The sequence below is a fragment of the Scylla paramamosain genome, chromosome 11 (genome assembly GCF_035594125.1).
Source record: "Scylla paramamosain isolate STU-SP2022 chromosome 11, ASM3559412v1, whole genome shotgun sequence".
NCBI lineage: Eukaryota > Metazoa > Arthropoda > Malacostraca > Decapoda > Portunidae > Scylla > Scylla paramamosain.
This window is the reverse complement of record NC_087161.1, coordinates 10,339,683-10,356,699: the sequence shown is the minus strand read 5'-3', so window position 1 is coordinate 10,356,699 and position 17,017 is coordinate 10,339,683. Positions and strand designations below refer to the sequence as shown.

At 38.5% G+C, this 17,017-nt stretch overlaps 1 long non-coding RNA gene across 1 annotated transcript; it reads right to left on the bottom strand.

Moving 5' to 3' along the window:
* Positions 1-3,886: 3,886 nt before the first annotated feature.
* Positions 3,887-15,468, bottom strand: LOC135104937 (uncharacterized). Its single transcript, XR_010270612.1, has 3 exons — positions 14,242-15,468; positions 12,479-12,598; positions 3,887-11,820 (listed from the first exon to the last, which is right to left on the bottom strand). It is a non-coding gene; the product is annotated as an uncharacterized LOC135104937 (long non-coding RNA).
* Positions 15,469-17,017: the final 1,549 nt, after the last annotated feature.

The window sequence follows — 17,017 nt, the reverse complement described above, 5'->3', positions numbered from 1 at the left end:
CTGTTGGCTGTCTCTATGTGCACAGCTCTACATGCCATGCAAGTAAAGAGCACTCCATATCTTTTAAGCTCTTTACACCCCTCTTTGACATAGAAAGGGCCAAATAAATCTACTGCTGAGTATGTAAAAGGAGGTGATGGTTCTAGTCTGTCAATAGGCAGGTCTGCCATCTTCTGTCCCTGTGTTGTACTTCTAACTTTACGACAGATAATGCACTTTGAAATGTGCCTTGATACTAGGGATGATCCTCCTACTATCCAGTATCCACATGACCTGATTTCATTTAAAGTTATGCCCCTGCCTTGATGATTTGTCCTTTTGTGATGGTGGCATATTATCAACTGGGTTATGTGTGATGTTTTGGGGAGGATGACTGGATGTTTGGATTCATCTGTCAGATTTGAAAGCCTCAATCTTCTTCCTACTCTCATGATACCATTTTTGTCAATGAAGGGAGTCTAACTTATAGAGGGAACTGGTCTTGTCTATCACTTTTGTTCCCTTGCCATTGTTTCCTTTAATTAAAAAATTATGGTTAGCAGATGATTTCAGTACATTTATCTCCTTTTGGAATGCCTTTGATTGCAGTTGTTTTATAATTACATTTTCAGCTTCTGACACTTCTGCTACATTTACTGGCTCATATGTGTTTCCCTTTACTTTAGTAGTGCCATCACCTTTTCTTCTGAAGCTGTTCAGAAGCTTGAGGCATACAGCAACTGCCCTCTTTGCTTGAAACCAATCAGAAAAATACTCAAGTCTTTCTAGTAGATCTGTGGGCTGTTGTGTACCTACAGCATGGCATACAACTTTCTTCACTTCTGGATCATTCTCATTTATGACCTTGTACTGGGAATGGCTATCCATTTTGCTATGTTGCCAAAGGAATTCTGGGCCGTTCCACCAGATCTTGCTATTACACAATTCATCCGCTGTCATGCCTCTAGATGCATGATCTGCTGGGTTATACTGTGTCTCTACAAATTTCCACTGATTAGGTGAAGTGTGATCTCTTATTGTTTCTACTCTATTTGCAACATATACATGAAATCTCTTTGCTTCATTTGCAATGTAACCAAGGACTACTTTGCTGTCTGTCCAAAATACTTCTTCCACATTATTATACTCAAGTTCTCCCTTCAAGAGTTTATGGATTCTAATTGACACCACTGCTGCTGCTAGTTCTAGTCTGGGAATTGTCATGGTTTTTAGAGGTGTGACATGTGATTTTGCCATTACTAATGCACAATGAATTTGGCCAGTCTTGCTAATTAATCTAATATATGAGCACTGGCCATATCCCTCTTGACAAGCATCTGAAAAGTGATGGAGTTCAACCTCTTCTACTTCCCCAAAGTCATTGGGTTTGTAGCATCTAGGTACCTTTAACTGATCTAGTTTGTGCAGCTCATCTTTCCATTTTATCCATTTAGGTTTGACATAATCTGGCACCTCATCATTCCATTCAACTGCATTCTTACATAATTCTTGTAAAATTTGCTTTCCAGTCAGTATGAGAGGTGACACTAGACCTAATGGATCATATATAGAGCTCACTGTTGACAGAATGCCTCTCCTGGTGAGTGGCTTGTCTTTCAATTTTATTCTAAATTGAAATGTGTCAGATTCTATGCACCACTCAACCCCCAAAGTTCTTTCTATAGGCAGTGTGTCTTCATTCTTACTAAAATCCAAACTTTTAATTCCATCTGCTCTCTCATGAGGAGAAATTGCAGCTAATACATCTTTGTTGTTTGACAAGAACTTATGAAGGTTAAAACCTCCCTTGTAACATAATTCTTTGCTCTGCTGAATAAGAGTGACAGCTTCATCCATTGTAGCTACTGACTTCAAACCATCATCAACATAAAAGTTGTTTCTTACAAACTTGGCTGCATCAGATCCACACCTGTAGTCATCTGCAGCTTTCTTAAGAGCAAAGTTGGCTACACTTGGAGATGATGTAGGTCCAAACAGGTGAGCTGTCATCCTGTATTCAGCTATCTCATTATTAAGGTCACCATTTTCCCACCAAAGGAATCTTAACATGTCTCTGTGTTCTGGGTTGACCTTCACTTGATGGTACATTGCTTCTATATCACATACAAGTGCAATGCTTTCTTGCCTAAACCTACACAACACTCCAATAAGTTTGTTGGTAAGGTCTGGGCCTTGTAACAGGTGACTGTTTAATGACTGGTTCCTGTAGTTTGCACTACAGTCAAAGACAACTCTCAACTTCTTTGGCTTTCTCGGATGATAGACTCCATGATGTGGAATGTACCAGACCTTACCATCATTCCTGACTAAATCCTTTGTCGGTACAACCTCTGCATAACCTTTTGTAATCATATCATCCATGAACACTTTGTAATCACCTTTGTGTTGATTATCCTTCTCAAGTTTAGCTCTTAACTTCTTAAGTCTCTGCTCTGCTAATAGTTTGTTGTTTGGAAGCTTGACGTTATCATCTTTAAGAGGAAGGGGCAACTCATAATGGCCATCTTTTAGCTGATGTACTCCTTCTTTCATCTTACTCATAAACCTTTTATCTTCATATGATAATGGAGTGTCAGCTGACTTTCTATCACTGAAGTCAAGTTCAAACATATCTCTCACTTGAGAGGGATTAATCATCTCTTTGGTTTTAGTAGGAACCACTAAGAAATTAACCCTCTTTTCTTCATTGATTTCTATTTCTTGTGTCACTGTTCTGTAGACTACCACTGTATCCTCCAATGGAATTGAATGGTGTGAGATTCTACCAATGATCCCCCAACCTAGCTCTGTCCTACGAGCATAGGGATGCTTCTTGCTATCACCTGCTATTTGCTCTTCTGCCATAATGGCTTCTGCACAATCAAGACCAATGAGGAGTCCTATGTCAACGTTTGGGTCATATTTCATTAGTTTGTCAGAGATTGCCAGTTTGTCAGTGAGGCCAGTCACAAGCAGTCTTGGGCCTTGGTATCTGACTCTGTCCAGCTGAAATGTTTTCTGTTGAATATGCTGAAGGGATTGATATTTCCACTTCTTCATTATAACCTCTTACTTTAAGTCCATGAATTTTGATAGAATCAGTGATTTGTTTTCCACTTATTGTGTGGATATTGAGTGACACTGATGGTCCACTAACTCCCAACTTATTCAGAGTGCTTTCCTTGATGAATGAAGCATCAGACTGCTCATCCAGCAGGGCATACACTAAAACTTTATTCTCTTCATTACTAACATGATGTAACCATACAGGAAGTATCGTGGTGTGCATGTCATGTGTCACTGATTCTGTAACTTTGACCTTATTTGCTACTACTGTGGGGTTTATCATCTTTAGGCTGACTTGCTTGTGCTGGCACCTTTTGGCTCTCTTGGGTCATTCAGAAATGACAAATAAGAAGTGTGTTTCATTGCAGCTAAACAGCACTTCAAAAAATCTGAGAATGCTGTTAATGCTGGACCATTATGTGGAGAGATTGGTAGCCAATTCATTAACTTTTTTGTGTAAGCATCAGCTATGATGCTTTTGTTTCCAAATCTATCACTAAGAATTTTCTTTGCTTGCACATAGTCAGCATCAAAGTTAAAGTGCATTAACATTTTAATGGCATCCTTTGCCTTACCAGTTGTATACCTGTCTAAGTAGGCAAGTCTCTCTCTACCAATAGAAGTTTTAGACTCTACATAAGTTTCAAAGTTTTTCAACCAACTTGGAAATTCCATGGGTTCTCCATCAAAGGTGTTAGGTTCTATTGGAGGGAGACTCCACTTGGGATCAGGTATGTTGATTGCAAAGGTTCCCCCAGGATGGGAAAAGGATTGATGATTCTGTCTCATATTATTAATCATTTGGCATGTTAACATTATGAGTGTGACCATGAGAGCTTGGTACAAGACTTTGAGCTGTAGGGTTGAGATTTATTACCTGAGGTTCACTAAATATTTGTCCATGTACTTCATTTGTCATCAATTCATTATCTCTATTGCAAGAAGAAGGTTCCTGTGGGTCATGGAATGTAACATATTTGTGAGGCATGGCATTGTCACTTTGTTGATTTGCATTTGCTTGTGCTTTCATTTCATTTTGTGACTCTATGTATTGTTGAAGATAACTTTGCTTCTCTACACTTTCATCATTACCTGGAAGCATTTTTACTTCTTCTTCAACTAAGCTAAGAGCATTAAGTTCTGCACTAGCAACTGCTAAATCTCTCTCTTTCTTTTTCTTTGAGAACATTGCTTCTGCCTCTGCTTTTGTCTTAGCTAACCTAACTTCTGCCTCTGCTAAACTATCATGATATTCCATTTCCTTTCTAAGTCTGGCTACCTTTGCTGCTGCTTCTTGCTTTCTTTGTGCTGATGAACGTGATGAAGTAGATGAGACTCTAGAATGCCTACACCGTTTGCTAGAACAAATTGATCCTTTGTCATTCTTTAACTCTTTTCTTTTACATTCTATACTTTCTAATACTTCATGGTGAACTCGTTGATTGTGTTCCAGCTCTTCATTTAGCTCCTCTGACTTTTCTGGCTCTAGTTCCACTAGTTTTGTGTATTCCACATAATACTGATGAAATGCCTCTATTACTTCACTTGACATGGGCTCTAATTCAAAGGGGCTAATTACAATTTTTAATCCTTTCTTAATTTTGCTGGTAACACTGCTCCATTTATGCTTACAGGACTCTGCTCTTCCTTTGGTTACACTGACTTGATATTCTCTTCTTTTGTCGGTCAGCACTCACTCCCTGACACTAACTTCTTCATTACAAGTTTGATCCCTGTCCACTTGCTCACCCTCACCTTCTCTAAGGCCATCTACGGCATTAATTTCCCCAGTATCAGACATATCTAACAACTTAATTGTGTCAATACTGAGACACTGAAAGAGGAATTAAAATTACCACTCTAATACTAGCTAATTGTGGGTAATTTTCACTTAGGCTACTCAATTCAGTGCACATACATACTATTATACTTTCTTGCCTGTGACCATGGGTTCTACAAAATGGTGGCGAGGCACAGCGGGTAGAAGGGAGTGGTTGTCGTCAAGGGTAGAGCTGACCCCAGGGCCTCAGAGGTCAACCTATAGGCTTACGTCAGCGTCCCCTTGTCCTGTGACTCACTCTTGCTACGGTTTCACATGGAGCCAATTTCTTGCTTGTACGTCGAGTTCTTACTGTAGCCGCACCGGCTGGGCATCAATTGGCTCTCAGGTGATTTGTTTTACTGATCACACCCATCATCGTAGGGTCGAGGAAAGGCAGTTCTCCCTGACACGTTTATTGATGAGGTAGGCATGACCGTAAGAACTGCGAACAAGTTCTCGGTCTCAATTTCTTACAAAATAACATTATACACTGATATTAAACACTTTCAACATATTACAATATTCATTAATAATACATGCAATTAACTTGGCACTATGACAATCAGTTTTTACTACAAAATTAAAGTATTTACCTTGGTCACCATCCTGCCCGTCTTTGTCTGAGCGCAACTTGGCCGTGAGTGATGCCCGCAGGCGACCAGCAGGTTAACCCCACACTACTAACAAGTGAGCATCGGCTTCGGTGCTTAATATAGCATTGAATACTGATACTTACACATATTACACGTTTTCATGCAAATAGAAAACTATTGAACATTTCACTTATAAATGCCGAGGAATAATGATGTGAGGTACATACGCTTTACATACAGTAACACTGTTCCTAAAAAGGGTGACCGTTCTAATCCCTCAAACTACCGTCCTATTGCTTCAATTTTCTGCCTATCTAAAGTTTCTGAATCTATCCTCAACAGGAAGATTCTTAAACATCTATCATTTCACAGCCTTCTATCTGATTGCTAGTATGGGTTCCATCAAGGCTGCTCTACTGGTGATATTCTGGCTTTCCTTACTGAGTCTTGGTCATCCTCTTTTAGAGATTTTGGTGAAACTTTTGTTGTTGCCTTAGACATATCAAAAGCTTTTGATAGAGTCTGGCACAAAGCTTTGATTTCTAAACTACCCTCCTACAGCTTCTATCCTTCTCTCTTTAACTTCATCTCAAGTGTCCTTTCTGACTGTTCTATTGCTGCTGTGGTAGATGTTCATTGTTCCTCAGGGTTCTGTCCTGTCACCCACTCTCTTCTTATTATTCATTAATGATCTTTTAAACCAAACTTCTTGTCCTATCCACTCCTACGCTGATGATACCACCCTGCACTTTTCCACGTCTTTTCATAGATGTCCAACCCTTCAGGAGGTAAACATTTCACACAGGGAAGCCACAGAACGCTTGACTTCTGATCTTTCTAAAAATTTCTGATTGGGGCAGAGCAAACTTGGTATTGTTCAATGCCTCAAAAACTCAATTCCTCCATGTATCAACTCGACACAACCTTCCAGACAACTATCCCCTCTTCTTCAATGACACTGAACTGTCCCCCTCTTCTACACTGAACATCCTCGGTCTGTCCTTTACTTATAATCTGAACTGGAAGCTTCACATCTCATCTCTAGCTAAAACAGCTTCTATGAAGTTAGGTGTTCTGAGACGTCTCTGCCAGTTTTTCACACTGCTCTTCTAGACAAGGTGGAATCAAAAGCTTTTCGTCTCATCAACTCTTTTCTTCTAACTGACTGTCTTCAGCCTCTCTCTCACCACCGCAATGTTGCATCTCTAGCTGTCTTCTACCGCTATTTTCATGCTAACTGCTCTTCTGATCTTGCTAACTGCATGCCTCCCCTCCTTCCACAGTCTTGCTGCACAAGACTTTCTTCTTTCTCTCACCCCTATTCTGTCCACCTCTCTAACGCAAGAGCTAACCAGTGTTCTCAATCATTCATCCCCTTCTCTGGTAAACTCTGGAACTCCCTGCCTGCTTCTGACTTTCCACCTTTGTATGACTTGAATTCCTTCAAGAGGCAGGTTTCAAGACACTTATTCATCAATTTTTGACTACTGCCTTGACCCTTTTATGGGACTGGCATTTCAGTGAGCATTTTTTTTGTTGGATTTTTGTTGCCGTTGGCCAGTGTATTTTCTACATAAAAAAAAAGAATAATAAAATAAAAAATACCGTACATTATGCTCGGCAAAGCAACATTCTTCCATACTTCTCTCGGCAAGTCAAATTTACTCACTCTCATTCTAGCTATGCTTCCCAATCAACCTAACCATTGCTTCAATAAGCTTATCTTTAAATTCTTTGCATTTTCACACCTATTTATTCTCATCCACATCCCTAAGTACCTGTATTCTTGTACCTGTTTTAACTCATTCTCTCTAGTTCTCCCTGTTACATTACTTTCATCCTCTGACCTATTCACAATCATTACCTTACTTTTCTCACTGCTAAACCTAACTCCAAAGTCTTTTCCATACCCATCTACAACATCTAGCAAACTTTGGAGCTCATTTGCCAATTCACTCATAAGCACTACATCATTTGTATAAAAAAGCACACATATCTTATCATTCTCCACATTTACTTCTGAGCCAGACATTTGTATCAGCAATTCCTGTAGATGAAAAAGAAAAGTGGCAAAGAGAAAACAGACACCACCTTTCACACCACTAATTCCTACACCTAGCACACCACATTTTCTCCAGGAACTCCTTCACAGCTTCAATCATCCTTTCATTCATCTCCCCACACAATCCCAGCAGCACCATCATCCATTTCTATCAAGCAAGAGACCAAGAAAATGGAAGATGGCATGCTGTTTGTCCAGGGTGGTGGAAACCAGCTACAGGAAAATGGAGTGGATGCCAGTGTGAAAGAAATGATGAATGCAGTGATGTCTGCAGAGAAGAAGAGATATGTAGCAGTGGTAGGAATCCTGAGATGACCATGAGAAAGTATGGAGTACAAGAGGCTGAGAAAAACAACAAATGAGAGGCTGTGTGAAGAAATAATGAAGATAAAGATGAAGTGGATGGCTGAGAATAGCAGGGACGTGAACTTCCTAGTCCTGGACCAGACCTTGGATGAGAATTGGTTCTACACCAGGAATGGAGTTCATCTTAATGCAGATGGCAATGCAAGGATGGGAGTGAGACTGCAAGAGTGGGTGAAGGCACGGATGGTGTGCTGTGTAGACCTGATGTGAAGAAGAATGACTGAGGATGCAAGGAATGGAAGAAAAGTCAACAACCAGGGAAGAAAAGGCATCATATCTGGATGTGTGAATGTAAGAGGATGGGGTACTGAGAAATTTGAGGATGTGTGTAAGGAACTAAATGAATGGCATTTTGATGTAGTCAGAATGACTGAGACACATTTGAAGGATGATGTGAAATTGGATGGCAGTGAGTATGTGATGACTGGAAAAAAAAAAAAACAGAAAGTTCAGGAAAGAGTAGGAGGAGGAGTAGCCTTTTTGTATAGGAAGGACAGGAACTTCAGAAAAGTTAGATGTAGGAAACTGTTCATGAGTGAGGATATTTTAGCAATAAAGGTAGAGTGGACAGGTGAGAATGGGAAGTATGAAAGATTGGTGGTAATTGTGGTTTACATGACAGTTTAGGATGAGAGCAGCAAAGTATGGTATATTGAGGAAGATCGTAAGAGAATAAATGCAGGAGAGAGAATGATGATTATGGGAGACATGAATGCACACAGGTATCTTAGGTGAGCAAATAAATAAGAACAATGAGATGCTTGATGAGTTTGTGAATGAGATGGATGTGGAAAACTTGAATGAGATCCTGGCAGAAGGATGAGTGACTTGGTGTGCTAGGAATCAAGAGTCTGCAATTGACTATGCTAGTGAATGGAAAAATGCATGAGATTGTGGACTGCATGTGGATCAATGAGTATGGAATGACTGACATTGTCTCGAACCATAACATGCTGGTGCTAAAATGTAAGTTGTATGAAAGAGAGGGAAGGAATGCAAAGGGTAAGGAGAGAAAGTGGAGATTGAGAAATGTAAAATGGGAGAATTTCCAGGTAGACATGAGTGAGAGAAGTTGGAAGGATGGAAGCCTGAATGGTGTGGATGAACTGAATGATAGATTTGTAGATCATGTAAGGAATGCAGCAGCCAGCCAGATAGAGTACATAAGAACGAATACCAGAAAGCATACATGTAAGCTGTGGTGGAGTGATGAGATTAGGAATGCTAAGAAGGGAAAAAGAGACTCAGTAGGGTGTGCAGGCAATTGAGAAGAAAATATGAGGGTAAAGAGGCTGAAAATGATTACCAGAACCCATGGACAGCATATGTGAGCCAGCAGTGAGTGATGAAACAAAAGATAATGAATGCTAAAGTTGGGTGTGGGAGAAGTGTGATTCAGTTCTTAAGAGAGAAAGGCATTGAAGGTGGCCGAGAATGGTGCATATTCCCGAGGGGTGAGGGGATGCCTGAAAGTGAGAATGTGGAGAACCTGAAGGTGAATGGAGTAGTTGTGACAGATAAGTAAGAAATGAGAAGGGCAATAAAAGAGTTTTGGGAAGAGATTGGTGGTGTAGGCAAGGTACCTGATATAAGAGAAGGATGTGCGACACTGGAGAGGGAAGATCCAGATGAGTTAAATGAAATAATCAGCAGGAAGGAGATGGAGAAATGTGTGAAAAAGCAGAAAGATGGGAAGGCAGTAGGACCAGATGAGATACCTTATAAGATGTACAAAAATGGAGGGGAAGTTGTGATTGATAGGATGACTGAGTTATGTACAAGAATAGAGGGGAAGTTGTGACTGATAGGATGACTTGAGTTATTTAACCAAGTGTGGGAGGAGGAGAGAGTGCCAAGAATGTGGAATGAATGCAGGGTGATTCTGCTGTATAAGGGAGGATACAAGAATAAGAATGAGCTGAAAAATTATAGGCTGATTGCATTAGTGAACACAGTATGTAAAGTCTTTGGTACAGTGTTGAATGAGAGATTGTGTACATGGACTGAGAGAGCTAGAGTGTTAGGTGAGGAACAGAATGGGTTTCAGGTGGACAGGAAAGCAGAGGATAACATGTTTGTGGTGAATGAAATGACTGAGAGAAAGATGAAGGATGGTAGTAAATTGTACTTAGATTTTATAGATATAGAGAAACCTTATGATAAAGTGAATAGAGAAATGCTAGCTAGAGACTTAGAAAAGGTTGAGTTGAGTATAATGATAGTTAACATAGTGCAAAGTATATATGTGGACACAAAAGCTAGATACAGACTAGGAGATATAGAAATAGATTTGTGTTGGATTGCATTGCATTGCGTTGTGTTGCATTGATAGGAAAGTGGGGGTGAACGAAAGTAGAATAGAGTAGTGAGGAAGCTACTTGAAGAATAAATATGAAAGAAAGTAGAAGATAACAGTGCATGGGCCATCCATGCTGCTGTTTTTATGTAATATATTTATATTTTTCTTCTTTTTACTTGCTCTTCTTTTATCTTCCTCCTAATCCCTCATTTCTGCAGAAAATGAATCTTAATGCTTTATTCATTATCCTTTGCATATTTGATTTTTGTGCCTTGCTTCCTGCTATTAGTGGAATGGCTGGGTATTCCAATAATGGAATTACAAGAATTTTTATCAACATTGTTTTTAATTTTATTGTTAAGTTTCTAAACTGCCACAAATTAGCTATTATTGCCTTTGTTTTATTAATTTTATTTTGTGTATAAGCAAGTAGGCTGGTGTTTTTTTAGTTTAAGTCCTAGTATTTTCCCCTCTTTACATCTAATTATATTTCCAATTATTGTAAGGTCTTTGACCTTATATTGAGCAATTGGTATTACTTTGAACTTCTCTTCACAAGTTTGGATCTTCTATTTTTTTTAAATCTGTTTATATGTTCTACTTCTCTTTCTGCTTGTAGCTTAATCATATTTTTTTTACTTACTTGCTGTTATTATTACTTGTGTTATGTCATCTGCATGTATAATATTGAAACATCCAGGACCCAGATTTGGTGTCATTAGTGTATAGAGTGACAAGACACTTCCTTGAGGAACTCCACTTTGCAGGTTTATGACTTTACTTTTTGCATTGTTGATAGTAATGTTAACTTCTCATTGGTCTAAGAACGAGCAGAGTATTTTGTGTGTTATAGGAGGAATTTGCAGTTGCAGAATTTTATATTTTAGGCCATCATGCCAGACCTTATCAAAAGCTTTACTTACATCTCTGATAATGATGTAACTCTGATTTTCATTACTTAGCACTTTTGCTATTGATTCATAAATCATTGCAACAGCAGTATTCGTACTTTTATTTTTACAAAAGCCATTCTGCCTGTCCTTTATGATGTCATGCTGTATTAAATGGCTATTGAGTCTGGTAGTTATTATTTTTTTCTAGGATCTTCCTGGGCACTTCAAGGAGAGAGATTGGTCTGAATTCTTTAGGTTTTTAGGGTCTTTATCAGGTTTGGGGATCATGTGTACTGCAGTTGTTTTGAATGGTTTAGGGAAGTACCCCTGCTGAGAGTCAAGCATTGTATATATCCACAAGTCTTGCAATTGTGGTTGGTATGCATTGCTCTAGTATAGTTTCTGATATCTTGGTTACTCCTGGAGCTTTATTATTTATTTTCTTTAATTATTCTTGTAATTTCAAAAGGCCAGTACATTACAAATCCCTTTAAAATATTTACTTTCAATGCCTCTGGGTAGGCTGTCTGTTGTGAGATCATCTGGCCATCCTGTCTTGTTGTTTGTGAATAGAATTAATTCATCTACTATCTCTTCCTCTGATCTCCATAAATAAGTTTGTCCAGTTTTGTGATGATGATACTTCTCTTGGCTCGAAGTTCTGGCGGCATGATGATAGAAAATCCATGTGCTTCAAGTTCACTCATGATACTGGCAATAAAGATGAGGTTGATGTTGTACTGAGGAGAAATACAACAAATCCATCATTGGCATCAAAAACTTTGGTCACATCAACTTCCTTCTTACAGAGTATTTCTAATAATTTAAACTTTTTAGTTTTCTCTTTTGCATTAGGACATTTTATTTCTATTCTTGTCATGGCTGATCATGGGTATTGCACTGTAATATGAGTAAATGAGTAAATCCTATAAGGGGACAAAGCCCAACTGGCAACCACAGCTAGAGATAGTAAAAAGAAGCCTACCTAGGCAGCTCAGTTTAGTATTCCAGGAGCTGACAACCATCACAAATACCCTGTGCTGTGTTCTATTCCTGTCCAAGTTTTTGCCCAATCTTAATCCAGAGAGTTTAAGGCAGCCATCTAATGGCCCCCATCAAGCAAGTCTTGGGGTTCATCTTCACCAAACTCTGGAGGACATTAAGGGTGAAAAGAGAAAAATAGTAGGAGAAAAAGGGGTGCCTGGGCAGGACTCAAAAAGGTGGGAGTCCCCAGTACACAGGGCTTAGTGCCTGAGCAGGACCCAGATACTCTACACATGCAAAAGGTGCCTTTCATGGCAAAGGTGCCTTTCCTTTCTGCCTTTGTTCGGTAAGGTGCACACTCAAAACCCTGACTGGGCACCGCCATCATTTAAAATGGCTGCCTAAGCATCTTACCTCAAAGGCTGGGTGGAGGCTGCCTTAATGGAGCAAAGGCACCTTAGGAACCTCCATTGTGAAGGTGAGTGGGATGCTTCTGGCTTCTAATTACATTAAATACTATCTTAATACTCGGTCCTGGAATGAATTTGTCTATTTCAGATGTAATCATTGGATGAAAAGATCTTCATAATCTAAAAATATATGGAGGGAATTATGAATTATGAGACACATTACGGAGATGGGGTGTTGTTTCTTGGATAGAAATATATAACTATAAAAAAGGATAATTATTGGTTAAATATGCATCAATAGTACAACAATGATTGAAAAAGAAGTAGATTGTATAATTTATACTTATAAGAAATGATTAAGGTGACATTAGCCGTAATAATGTACCCACAAATTAAGCCACACTTTGACACTGGTAAATTTTTACAAGTGCACCTGTCTCACAGCAGTACTTCTCACAATTTTCATTGGTTAGATCTCATTATTCTATGCATTTTAAATCCATATACATGTATTGCAAACTGCTAGAAATGCCACTAACAATTTTTGAAAAGTTAGTGAGCTTTTGGCAGCCATGGTAGATTTAGGTGTGTTTTGAATGAATTTGATAACCATTTTTATTGTAAATCAGTAGCCTAACCTAACCTAACCTAACCAAACCTAACCTAACTTAACCTAACCTAACTAACCTAGCCGAACCTAACCTAATCTAACCTAATCTAATCTAACCTATCCTAACCTAACCTAACTGAACTTAACTTATCATACCCTACTGTAACTCTCTCAGCCACTCCTGTGGCAGACATGAGCTGTCAAAAACTCACTAACTTTTAAAAAATTGCTAGTAGTGTTTCTAGCAGTTTGCAATGCACATATATGGAGTTCAAAATGCATAGAGTAATGAGATCTAACGAATGAGAAGTGTGAGGAGTACTACTGTTAAATGGGCAACAAAGTAGAATAATACCAACACTTTCAAAATTGGGGCTGACATTGACTTGGGTCAATGTCAGCACTGGGACATTTTGATTAGGAGTAGATGCCAACAGACTTGGAACATTTTTTTATTATAATTACCTCTTACATGGACATGAAGGAAGTAAAAAAGAATATTACTGTACTAAATCTGGCAGATAGATTTTGTTGTGTGGATGACTGTAGCTATAATAATGAACTAATTAAGCCACAATTTGACTCTTGGGGAGCATTATCTTTGGTCACATTGGTCAGTCCCTCAATGAGTAATATATATATATATATATATATATATATATATATATATATATATATATATATATATATATATATATATATATATATATATATATATATATATATATATATATATATATATATATATATTGTAGTTGCACTAATTAATTTCTTCCTTGTTAGGTTAGGTAAGGTTTAAGGTTAAAAGTCTGGTTAGTTTAAAATGATGGTGAATCCTACTAATCATTAGGTATATCAACTTCTCACTAAGCTATGAAATCTTTGCATACATGTACAACATGTATGTTGGAGTTAGGTGTTGTGTGTTAGCAGGTTATACTAGGACATACTGGGTACCCAGTTTTCATCCTTAGCGTTAGTTGTACTTATTTACAAAATAATCCTTAAATTTGTCCCTTTATTTGAGTAAAAGCAACATTGAAATGATATTATTTATTTCAGATCAAAACAGAGGGATCAGTCAACCAACTCCTGGAAATGGAAGCACTGTTTGTGGATCTTGTTATGTTTGTGTGTTTTGTTGTTGATACACTCACCTGAAAGGTACATAAAAGGCTGTCACGAGGTGATTATATGCTGCTGCCTGTGCCTGACCCATTCTCGTCCGATGACAGTTTATCCATGGGAATAAAAGTGCACAAACCTCTTTTGCATCTATTGTTGAAGTGGCATGGCCAGGGAACAATAAACATTTGAATCCCTAAAACTATCAACACTGGAAATGCATGTACAAACAAAAGAGAAAACACCTTTGTGACATTATTGGGATTTGATTCTATTACATACAAAACTAATGCTACATAATGAATATTACAAAATAACTAATGGTGTATAATAGATCTTGCTGCCCATCAGTTGCGATGCGAGAGAAGATATAGAGATCCATTAGATCCTCTACACACTGGCGTTGAGGAATTGTTGCAGGATTACAGATTTCCTTGAAATGGGATCATAAGTCTGTGTGAGGAACTAGAGTCCTATATTGGAAGACCAACAAGACAGTCTCATGCCATTCCCACACATACACAAGTCTTGGTGACATTGCAATTTTTAGTAAGTGGATCCTTCCAAAACATGATTGATGACACCACAGGATTGACCCAAGCTAGTGTCAGTCATGTGGTTGATCAAATCATAGGTGTGCTCTTTAACAAGGCAAGAACAGAGATAAAAATGCCAAGAAATAGGAAAGAAGTCAATAGGGCAGTAGAAAAGTTTCATATAATAAGTGGATTCCCAAGGGTCATTGGTACTATTGATGGGACACACATTCCCATTAAGGTACCATATGTAAGTGAACACCTCTTTGTTAATAGAAAAGGATACCACTCCCTCAACCTGCAAGTAGTAGCTAATACAGACCATCTGATCACTAGCTACTGTGTGAAGTACCCTGGCAGCACCCATGACTCCTATATATGGAACAATTGTCCACTAAAACATTGCTTCCAAGCTGGAATTTATGGAGACACCCATCTCTTGGGTAAGTATTGCATAATCTTACCATTTATCCTTACATACATCTGGTTCCATGATTATTTCAATAAGTACTGTATAACACTTGGTATTTTGATAGAGAAGTGGGCAATTTCATTCATTTGGTACATTCATATTGTACAATGTCTTCATCACCTCCATGTGTGTAACTAAGGTGCTTGAATCCTTAGGCTATTTTGATTTCATGATCTAATGTATAGTGCCTTACCCTGATTTGTGTGAGTTGTTGAGGTAATTAAATTATTTTTAATTCATGATCTGAAATAAATACCAAGTAGTAACCTGTTTATAAGGGAGCAATACAAGTTATCCATGTTTTTTATTGCAGGTGATAGTGGCCATCCCTTTACACCTTTTCTCCTCACCCCATTTCCAACCCAAAGAACTGTGGAGAAGAAAGGTACAACAGAAGCCATGCCAAGATCTGAAACATTGTTGAACAGACATTTGGAATACTTAAGTCTTGATTCTGGTGTCTGCATCAGTCAGGCGGGTCACTACAATATGAACCAAAAAAAATGCTCCAAGATAGCTGGCACTTGCATATTATTGCATAATCGTTGTGTAAATTGACGAATACCTGTTCCTGAGCTATTTGAGGAGTAGGAGGAAGATGATGTCCATCATGTATATACTGAAGAAGATCCACAACCAGGAATGCATGCCAACAGCCAATACATAAGGAATGAAACTGTCACCAATTTATTCCTTTAAGTATATGAATACTGTGTGTGTGTGTGTGTGTGTGTGTGTGTGTGTGTATTTACCTAGTTGTGTTTCACAGGAAAAGAGCTATGCTCGTGCTGTCCTGTCTCCATATCTATAAGCATCCAGCTTAACTTTAAATTCATGAATATTTGTTGCTTGTACCACTGTTTCATCTTAGTTGTTCCATATTTATATGCTTCTATTTGGGAAACTGAATTTTTCTATATCTCTTCTACTTGCTGTTTTCCTCAATTTCATTCCATGTCCTCTTGTATCTCTTGAGTCCCACACAAATAAGTCTTCTTTGTCAACTTGATCCTTATCCTTTAAAGCTCTGTATATAGCAATCAGGTCCCCTCTTTCTCTTCTATCTTGTAATGGTGGAGGCTTAAGTCTCATTAATCTTTCTTGTGTGTGTGTGTGTGTGTGTGTGTGTGTGTGTGTGTGTGTGTGTGTGTGTGTGTGTGTGTGTGTGTGTGTGTGTGTGTGTGTGTGTGTGTGTGTGTGTGTGTGTGTGTGTGTGTGTGTGTGTGTGTGTGTGTGTGTGTGTGTGTGTATGTGTGTGTATAGTACAGGGTCCGAGCCAAAGCTCAATTAGTCCTGTCTCCATACTCGAATTTATCTAATCTCTCTTTGAACATGTGCACACTCTTTGCCGCAACCACTTCTTCTATTAAGTTATTCCATATTTCAACCATTCGATGCGGAAAGCTGTATTTTTTAATATCTCCCAAACAATGACTCTTCTTTAATTTCTTCATATGTCCCCTTGTACGTCTATCTCCTTCCTCCACTTTTACAACTAGGTCATCTCTGTCTATCTTCTCCATGTTGTTTATTAATTTGAACATTGTTATCAGGTCTCCTCTTTCCCTTCTTTCTTGCAGTGTTGGTAATCCAATTTCTTCCAGTCTTTCCTTGTAACTTAGGTCTTCCAATTCAGGTATCATTTTCGTAGCTGTTCTTTGTATCCTTTACAATTTCCTTATATCTTTCTTCTCGTGTGGAGACCATACCACTGCTGCGTATTCCAGTTTGGGGCATATCATGTGTGTTATAATTTTCTTCATCATTTCTTTGTCTAGGTAATTAAATGCCACCCTGATA